General features: G+C 48.2%; 1 long non-coding RNA gene across 1 annotated transcript in view; it reads left to right on the top strand.

The window, feature by feature from the left end:
* Window positions 1–8,894: 8,894 nt before the first annotated feature.
* LOC123063498 (uncharacterized) overlaps window positions 8,895–9,160 on the top strand; it is a 5,596-nt gene continuing 5,330 nt past the window's right edge. The window contains exon 1 of the long non-coding RNA XR_006430361.1: window positions 8,895–9,060. This is a non-coding gene — a long non-coding RNA (uncharacterized lncRNA). The remainder of the gene's footprint in view (window positions 9,061–9,160) is intronic.

Here is a 9,160-nt window from a genome sequence, read left to right as displayed (position 1 = left end):
GGCGGCGACGGCGTTTGGGTGGCGCGGGACAGCGTCGGAGGCAGGGCGACGACGGCGACGGCGAGGCGCAGAGGGGCAGCCTGGCGGCATCGGGCGGGGAAGACGAACTGAATGGAAATTTTTACAAGTGCTATTTATATAGCAAAGGCATTGGTCCCTGTTTGTGGCACAAACCGTGACCAATGCCCCCCTTTAGTCCCGGTTGGTGCCACCAACCGGGACCAAAGGCCGCCGCTTCCCGCCCTTTGGGCTGCTGAAAATAGGCCTAAAGGGGGGCATGGGTCACGGTTCATGTCACCAACCGTGACCAATGCCCCCCTTTAGTCCCGGTTGGTGCCACCAACCGGGACCAAAGGCCTTGTGCGGCTGCTGCGTCGAAAGTTTAGTCCCACCTCGTTAGTTGAGAGGGGTGCGCAGTGGTTTATAAGCCCCACTGCCGCATCCCTCTCGAGCTTCTCTCCATTGCAGGCTTACGGGCCTAATTGTCACTGCTATGCCTGTGGGCCTACTGGGCCTCATGCGGGCCTGAATCCTGGCCCTTGGATGAGTTTCTAGTCGTATTCAGGCCGTGGGGGCCCAGTAGGTGGCATTTTTTTGTTTTTTTGTTGCTTTATTTTATTTTCTTTTGTTTTTTGCTTTATTTTTTTATTCTTTTTGGTTTTAGTTTTAGAAAAATTCTAAACTTTCTGTTAGTGCCATTAGTTTTCAAATTTGAAAACACTTTTTTGTTTTTTTGTTTTCTTTGTTGCTTTATTTATTTTATTTTGGTTTTAATTACAACAAAATACTTATTGTTGCTATTTTTTCCAATTTGTGTTTTGTTTTTTGCATTATTTATTTTCTTTTGTTTTTTGCTTTAATTTTTAATTATGTTTGCTTTTAGGTTAGCAAAATTATAAACTTTCTGTTAATGCCATTAGTTTTAGAAAAATTATAAATTTTCTGTTAGTGCCATTAGTTTACAAATTTGAATAGTTAAAATTTGAATTCTTTGAAATTTGTGTGAATCACAAGTTTGTGATTAACTTTACTTTTTCCAGTTTTTTTTGTTTTATGCATTATTTATTTTCTTTTGTTTTTCGCATTTTTTAATTCTTTTTGCTTTTAGGTCAGAAAAATTATAAACTTTCTGTAGTGCCATCAGTTTTAGAAAAAATTATAAACTTTCTGTTAGTGCCAATAGTTTTCAAATTTGAATAGTTAAAATTTGAATAATGGTATTACGAGGGCCGAACCATAAGACATGAAAGCATTTCAAATGAACCCTGAAAAAGTTGAAAGTTGGCATGGTATCATAATTTCACCCACATAGCATGTGCATGTACAAAACGGACAATGGTAGCATGTTCATGTGTTACAAAGTTGGCATGGTATCATCATAATAGTTGCGGGAGAAAGTCTTCACTTTTTCTTCGCTTGTGTCATTTGCTTATTGCGCCGTAACCATGAATAATCTTCATTATTTATCAGGATGCTTGGGTCAGCCTTGACATTGAAGGGAGGAATTTCATGAAACTTTTCATAATCTTCAGACATGTCTGTCTTGCCGTCCACTCCCAGGATGTCCCTTTTTCCTGAAAGAACTATGTGGCGTTTTGGCTCATCGTATGATGTATTCGCTTCCTTATCTTTTCTTTTTCTCGGTTTGGTAGACATGTCCTTCCCATAGATAGCCTGTGCCACATCATTGGCTAGGACGAACGGTTCGTCAGTGTACCCAAGATTTTTCAGATCCAGTGTTGTCATTCCGTACTGCGGGTCTACCTGTACTCCGCCGCCTAACAGATTGACCCATTTGCACTTAAACAAAGGGACCTTAAAATCAGGTCCGTAGTCAAGTTCCCATATGTCCACTATGTAACCATAATATGTGTCCTTTCCGCTCTCGGTTGCTGCATCAAAGCGGACACCGCTGTTTTGGTTGGTTCTCTTTTGATCTTGGGCGATCGTGTAAAATGTATTCCCATTTATCTCATATCCTTTATAAGTCAATACAGTCAAAGATGGTCCCCTGGACAACAAGTACAACTCATCACAAACAGTGTTGTCACCTCTGAGACGTGTTTCCAACCAACTGCTGATAGTCCTGATGTGTTCACATGTAATCCAGTCGTCGCACTGCTCCGGGTGTTTGGAGCGCTGACTGTTCTTGTGTTCATCGACATACGGGGTCACCAAGGTAGAGTTCTGTAGAACTGTGTAGTGTGCTTGAGACTAAGAATATCCGTCCCTGTATATTATTGAGTCTCTTCCAAGAGTGCCTTTTCCAATCAGTCTCCCCTCATACCGCGATTTAGGGAGACCTATCTTCTTAAGGCCAGGAATGAAGTCAACACAAAACCCGATAACATCCTCTATTTGATGGCCCATGGAGATGCTTCCTTCTAGCCTAGCGCGATTACGGACATATTTCTTTAGGACTCCCATGAACCTCTCAAAGGGGAACATATTGTGTAGAAATACAGGCCCCAGGATGACAATCTCGTCGACTAGATGAACTAGGACGTGCGTCATGATATTGAAGAAGGACGGTAGGAACACCAACTCGAAACTGACAAGACATTCCGCCACATCACTCCTTAGACTTGGTACGATTTCTGGATCGATCGCCTTCTAAGAGATTGCATTGAGGAACGCACATAGCTTTACAATGGCTACTCGGACGTTTTCCGGTAGAAGCCCCCTCAATGCAACCGGAAGCAGTTGCGTCATAATCACGTGGCAGTCATGAGACTTTAGGTTCTGAAACTTTTTCTCTGGCATATTTATTATTCCCTTTATATTCGACGAGAAGCCAGTCATGACCTTCATACTGAGCAGGCATTCAAAGAAGATTTCTTTCTCTTCTTTCGTAAGAGCGTAACTGGCAGGACCTTTATACTGCTTCGGAGGTATGCCGTCTTTTTCGTGCAAACGTTGCAGGTCCTCCCGTGCCTCAGGTGTATCTTTTGTCTTCCCATACACGCCCAAGAAGCCTAGCAGGTTCACGCAAAGGTTCTTCGTCACGTGCATCACGTCGATTGAAGAGCGGACCTCTACGTCTTTCCAGTAGGGTAGGTCCCAAAATATAGATTTCTTCTTCCACATGGGTGCGTGTCCCTCAGCGTTATTCGGAACAGCTAGTCCACCGGGACCCTTTCTAAAGATTACGTAGTGTAAATCATTGACCATAGCAAGTACGTGATCACCGGTACGCATGGCGGGCTTCTTCCAGTGATCTGCCTCGCCTTTGAAATGCTTGCCTTTCTTTCGACATTGATGGTTGGTCGGAAGAAATCGACGATGGCCCAGGTACACATTCTTCCTGCATTTGTCCAGGTATATACTTTCAGTGTCATCTAAACAATGCGTGCATGCGTGGTATCCTTTGTTTGTCTGTCCTGAAAGGTTACTGAGAGCGGGCCAATTGTTGATGGTCACGAACAACAATGCCTTAAGGTTAAATTCCTCCTGTCTGTGCTCATCCCACATACGTACACCGTTTCCATTCCACAGCTGTAAAACTTCTCCAACTAATGGCCTTAGGTACACATCAATGTCGTTGCCAGGTTGCTTAGGGCCTTGGATGAGAACTGGCATCATAATAAACTTCCTCTTCATGCACATCCAAGGAGGAAGGTTATACATACATAGAGTCACGGGCCAGGTGCTGTGATTGCTGCTCTGCTCCCCGAAAGTATTAATGCCATCCGCGCTTAAAGCAAACCATACATTCCTTGTGTCCTTTGCAAACTCATCCCAGTACTTTCTCTCGATTTTTCTCCACTGCGACCCGTCAGCGGGTGCTCTCAACTTCCCACCTTTCTTTTGGTTCTCACTTTGCCATCGCATCAACTTGGCATGCTCTTCGTTTCTGAGCAGACGTTTCAACCATGGTATTATAGGAGCATACCACATCACCTTCGCAGGAACCCTCTTCCTGGGGGGCTCGCCGTCAACATCACCAGGGTCATCTCATCTGATCTTATACCGCAATGCACCGCATACCGGGCATGCGTTCAGATCCTTGTATGCACCGCGGTAGAGGATGTTGTCATTAGGGCATGCATGTATCTTCTCCACCTCCAATCCTAGAGGGCATACGACCTTCTTTGCTGCGTATGTACTATTGGGCAATTCGTTATCCTTTGGAGGCTTCTTCTTTAATATTTTCAGTAGCTTCTCAAATCCTTTGTCAGCCACAGCATTCTCTGCCTTCCACTGCAGCAATTCCAGTACGGTACCGAGCTTTGTGTTGCCATCTTAGCAATTGGGGTATAACCCTTTCTTGTGATCCTCTAACATGCGATCGAACTTCAGCTTCTCCTTTTGACTTTCGCATTGCGTCCTTGCATCGACAATGACCCGGCGGAGATCATCATCATCGGGCACATCGTATGGTTCCTCTTGATCTTCAGCAGCTTCACCCGTTGCAGCATCATTGGGCACATCGTCTGGTTCCTCTTGATCTTCACCAGCTCCCCCCGTTGCAGTATCAGCGTATTCAGGGGGCACATAGTTGTCATCGTACTCTTCTTCTTCGCCGTCTTCCATCATAACCCCTATTTCTCCGTGCCTCGTCCAAACATTATAGTGTGGCATGAAACCCTTGTAAAGCAGGTGGGAGTGAAGGATTTTCCGGTTAGAGTAAGACCTCATATTCCCACATTTAGTGCATGGACAACACATAAAACCATTCTACTTGTTTGCCTCAGCCGCATCGAGAAACTCATGCACACCCTTAATGTACTCGCAGGTGTGTCTGTCACCGTACATCCATTGCCGGTTCATCTGCATGCATTATATATAATTAAGTGTCCAAATTAATAGAAGTTCATCATCACATTAAAACCAAAGTGCATATATAGTTCTCATCTAACAACATATAGCTCTCCAGAGCATCTAATTAATTAAACCATACATTGAAACTATGTAAAACATTTCAATGCGAAAACAAATGCGATCATAATCGCAACCAAGGTAACAATTGACCCAACGGCATAATGATACCAAGCCTCGGTATGAATGGCATATTTTCTAATCTTTCTAATCTTCAAGTGCATTGCATCCATCTTGATCTTGTGATCATCGTCGACATCCGCAACATGCAACTCCAATATCATCTTCTCCTCCTCAATTTTTTTTATTTTTTCCTTCAACAAATTGTTTTCTTCTTCAACTAAATTTAACCTCTCGACAATAGGGTCGGTTGGCATTTCCGATTCACATACATCCTACATAAATAAAATCTGTGTCACGTTGGTCGGCATAATTTTCGTAAACAATAATGAACCAATAGTTATAAAGATAATATATATACCACATCCGAATCATAGACAGGACGAGAGCCGACGGGGGCGGATACCAAAACCATCGCACTATATAAGATGCAATAATAAAAGTAAGAAAATAATACAAGTATCTATGTAAACATACAAGTAAGAATATTTTTCCTTTTAGAAAGAAGATAAGAACAAGAGGCTCACCACGGTGGTGCCGGCGATGAGCTCGGCGCGGGTGATCGACGACAGTAAAGACGGGGACGGGGCATGACGGACCGCTAAACCTAGACAAATATTATGGAAAATGGAGCTTGGAGGTCGAGCTTGAAGAGGAGAAAGCTTAAGTAGTGTTGCTCGGGCATTCCATCGAACACCTTGTGTGCATAGGAGGTGAGCTAGAACACCACCAAGCCCTTTCCCCCTGGGCCAGAGAAAAACAGAGCACTGGGGTGCTCTGCTCGCGAGCGAGGGGTATATATAGGCACCTCATTGGTCCCGGTTGGTGACATGAACCGGGACTAAAGGGGAGCCTTTGGTCCCGGTTCAAGCCACCAACCGGGACCAATGGTGGTGGGCCAGGAGCGAGGCCCATTGGTCCCAGTTCATCCCACTAACCGGGACCAAAAGGTCCAGATGAACTGGGACCAATGGCCCACGTGGCCCGGCCGGCCCCCTGGGCTCACGAACCGGGAGCAATGCCCCCATTGGTCCCGGTTCTGGACTGAACCGGGACTAATGGGCTGACCAGGCCTGGACCAAAGCCCTGTTTTCTACTAGTGGTCCCCCGCCGATGAGCTGGGCGAAGCTGAATGTGGATGGTTCTTTCAATCCGGATAATGGGACAGCAGGTTAGGGAATGGTGCTGCGGGACCACAATGGCGACATCATTTTTTCGGCTTGCAAATCCTTGTGGTCGTGCCCGGATGCCCTTCATGCAGAGCTTGCAGGATGCATGGAAGGGCTGGCTCTAGCGCACCAGTGGACGGAACTTCCAGTAATCTTGGAAGATGATAGTGTCCATGCAGTCCAGTTGATCAATGCTAGGAGCAAGGATCGATCACAATATGCCATGGTCATTTCAGAGGTGAAGAGATTGATGGGTGAGCGGGAGTGTAGGGTTACTCACATTTCTAGAGAGCAAAATAATATTAGTCATGTTCTAGCTAACTTTGGGCGATCGGAGGACCGAACTGTGGTATGGCTCCGCTCGGGCCCGCTTAACATCCCTAGTCTGTGTAGGGATGAAGTTACAGGCTCTTGAGTAATACACTCCTTTTCATCCCCGCAAAAAAAAGTTACTGATACGAACCGATGCAAACATTCCCTCCTTGACTCTCTCTCACCAGTTCCTCTTCGGCCTCTTCCCACCCCCCAATAATCTCCCCATTAACTCCTCTACCCATTGATTTCCATCACCGTAATCTCCCCAATTAACTTCTCTCCCCATTGATTTCTGTCACCTATTCCTATCCATCTTCTCCATCAAATAAATTCATGAGTAACAGAAAATTCCGTCTTCACCACACAGCGATTGAAAGCGCATCGGCCGTCGTATGGCCTAGATATAGCTGTCGCCCCCAGTCGTCCACCCCACGAGGGTCATCCGCCGCTGCCCATCCCCCACCCGCCTCCCCATCTGGATCATGCAGGTCGCTGCCAGCGTCCAGCACGCCATCGCCAGCCACCTGACCATCGGCTCAGGGTGGACATGGTCCGGGCCGGTCCGGTCCCTGACCGAGCCGCCATTTTGACCGGCCGCCGGCGGACCGGACCGGACCGGACCGATCAGCTGGGCGGTCCTGATTTCAGGGCTCGGACCAACTGCCCTCCAGCCCGGGCTGGACCGAGAGGACCGGCCGTGGTCAACGTAGATGAGGGCACAACGCGCACGAGGGGTTGCCGGAGAGCGCAGGAAGAGGTGTAGGGCACTCTATGGTCGAGATCGACGGTGGCGCACACATGGAAGCGACAGGACACGGCGGCGCCGGCCGGGGCGCCATTGTTAGCCATGAACCTTCGCGTTTTTGCTTCTTGGCAGTTTTTCTGTCGCATGCAAGTATGGTAGAGCGTGCATGAGCCCATGATTTTTTGTGTGCGGGCCTTGCCGTGATTAACTGATCAAATCTGACGTGAAGTTAGTCGTGGGATGGCGCCATGATTATAGGATCGAGCCTGTTTCTCTCCTTCCTTTTCTTTTTAGCAGTGATATATTTCTAAGAATGTTTTTTACGTAAACTTAAGTTGGATTGCTACTGTTACCTAAAATCGTGGGGCAGTTATTACAATCCAAACATAGATAGCATGTATAGATTTGGTAAGCATGTCACATAGGAATAGGATTTTCCTTTGGTTTTCTATTCGACTTGATAAAAGGAAGCGTAAGCATGGGATGGGCGCATGATTATCGGGTTCTCGTTAGTCGCTAGTAAAAGGAACAGAATGACTAATTCCGGAACGCCCGACTAATTCACATCTAGATGATATTTAAGGATGTCACATCTAAGTGTTTGTACCGTCCGATCTGTCTCTGCTTTATTATTCGTGCACGAGGTGATGCGCTTGCATCGTCGCATTGTCTTGTCTAGGGCTGGACACGAGCCGAGCCGAGCCGAGTTCAGTCCGAGCCGGCCTTTGGCTCGCCTAAAGCGAGCCGAGCTCGGCTCGGCTCGTTGGCTGAACGAGCCTGTGTTTGGAGGCTCGGCTCGTTTTGCCTCTGGCTCGGTCCAGCTCGAGCAGCTCGCATGTGCACTGCTAATGTGTGTGCAAGCCTGTGCTTGCGGGCGTCGGGGCGGCGGACGCTTGGCCAGGCACCATAGGAGGGACGAACGGCGCCATCGGTGCCGAGAGCGAGCCATCCAGTGTCGGGCGCGGCGAGGACGACGGCGGCATCCGGCACGGCAAGGAGGACGACATCTACACTCTATACAATCAAGCAGAAGCATTCATCCATCCATCCATCCATCAAGCCTAAATCCATCCATGCATCCATCGCGTGCCTGCGCAGCCATGCAGGGAGCATGTGTGTCATCTGCCGTCCGTGCACCAGTGCAAAGGAGCGCGCGTGACTGAGTGCCGAGCGTGTGCGCGCCAAGTTACTGATGGGAAGGAAGGAGAGAGTACCTGCTCGTCACGTACAGCGAGAAACCAAGGGAGGAGCGTCCGCCTGCGTTCGGGGTGGTGAGGAATGGCCGCGTCGCTCGCCGCCATCGGTCCAGTTTTGCGGCGCGGCGAGGAGAGAGATGCGGCGGCGCGGCGAGGAGAGGGATGCGGCGGCGCTGAACAGAGAAAGAAGAGACTGCGCTCTCTCTGCGTCGCTCGTGCCCTAATGGAATGAAGGCCGATGAGAATTGGGCTGGGCCTCGAGCGAGTCACCGAGTTGGACCGGGCGAAACTCGGCTCGGCTCGGTCGGGAATCGGGCCTCATTTCACAAGTCTGCTCGCTCGTTTATCCTATCGGGCCGAGCTGTAACGGGCCGAGCTGGAGCGAGCTTCGGGCCGAGCCGAAAAGCTCGCTCGTACGTCCAGTCCTAGTCTCGTCTGTCGGGCCGAGTGGGATACAGCGTAGCGGCCTCCGATTTTTTGTTTGGGCCGGCCTTCGATTTTTGTTTGTTTATTGGGCTTGCTTTAGAATCTGAACAGTCTAACCTGATCTGGAGTCCCGTCCTCACTCTCCTCGCCTCTTTTCCCCTCCTCATCCCTTGTTCTGCCACCACTGTATTCCTTCTGACTCGAATCCAAGGGAGAGACGACCTGATCTGGTGGGCTTGTGGCGACAGAGATGGCAGGGGAATCCAGCGGAGTGAGTGTTCATCCCCTCTTTCTTTTCCTCGCCTTTTTTTCCTGTTTTCCCATGCCATCTAGGGGTGTTTGTTTGTTTTGAGGGATGAACATCAAGAACC

The sequence above is a fragment of the Triticum aestivum genome, chromosome 3A, assembly GCF_018294505.1.
Source record: "Triticum aestivum cultivar Chinese Spring chromosome 3A, IWGSC CS RefSeq v2.1, whole genome shotgun sequence".
NCBI lineage: Eukaryota > Viridiplantae > Streptophyta > Magnoliopsida > Poales > Poaceae > Triticum > Triticum aestivum.
The sequence above is the reverse complement of the archived record's forward strand: the minus strand, read 5'-3'. Positions and strand labels throughout refer to the sequence as shown.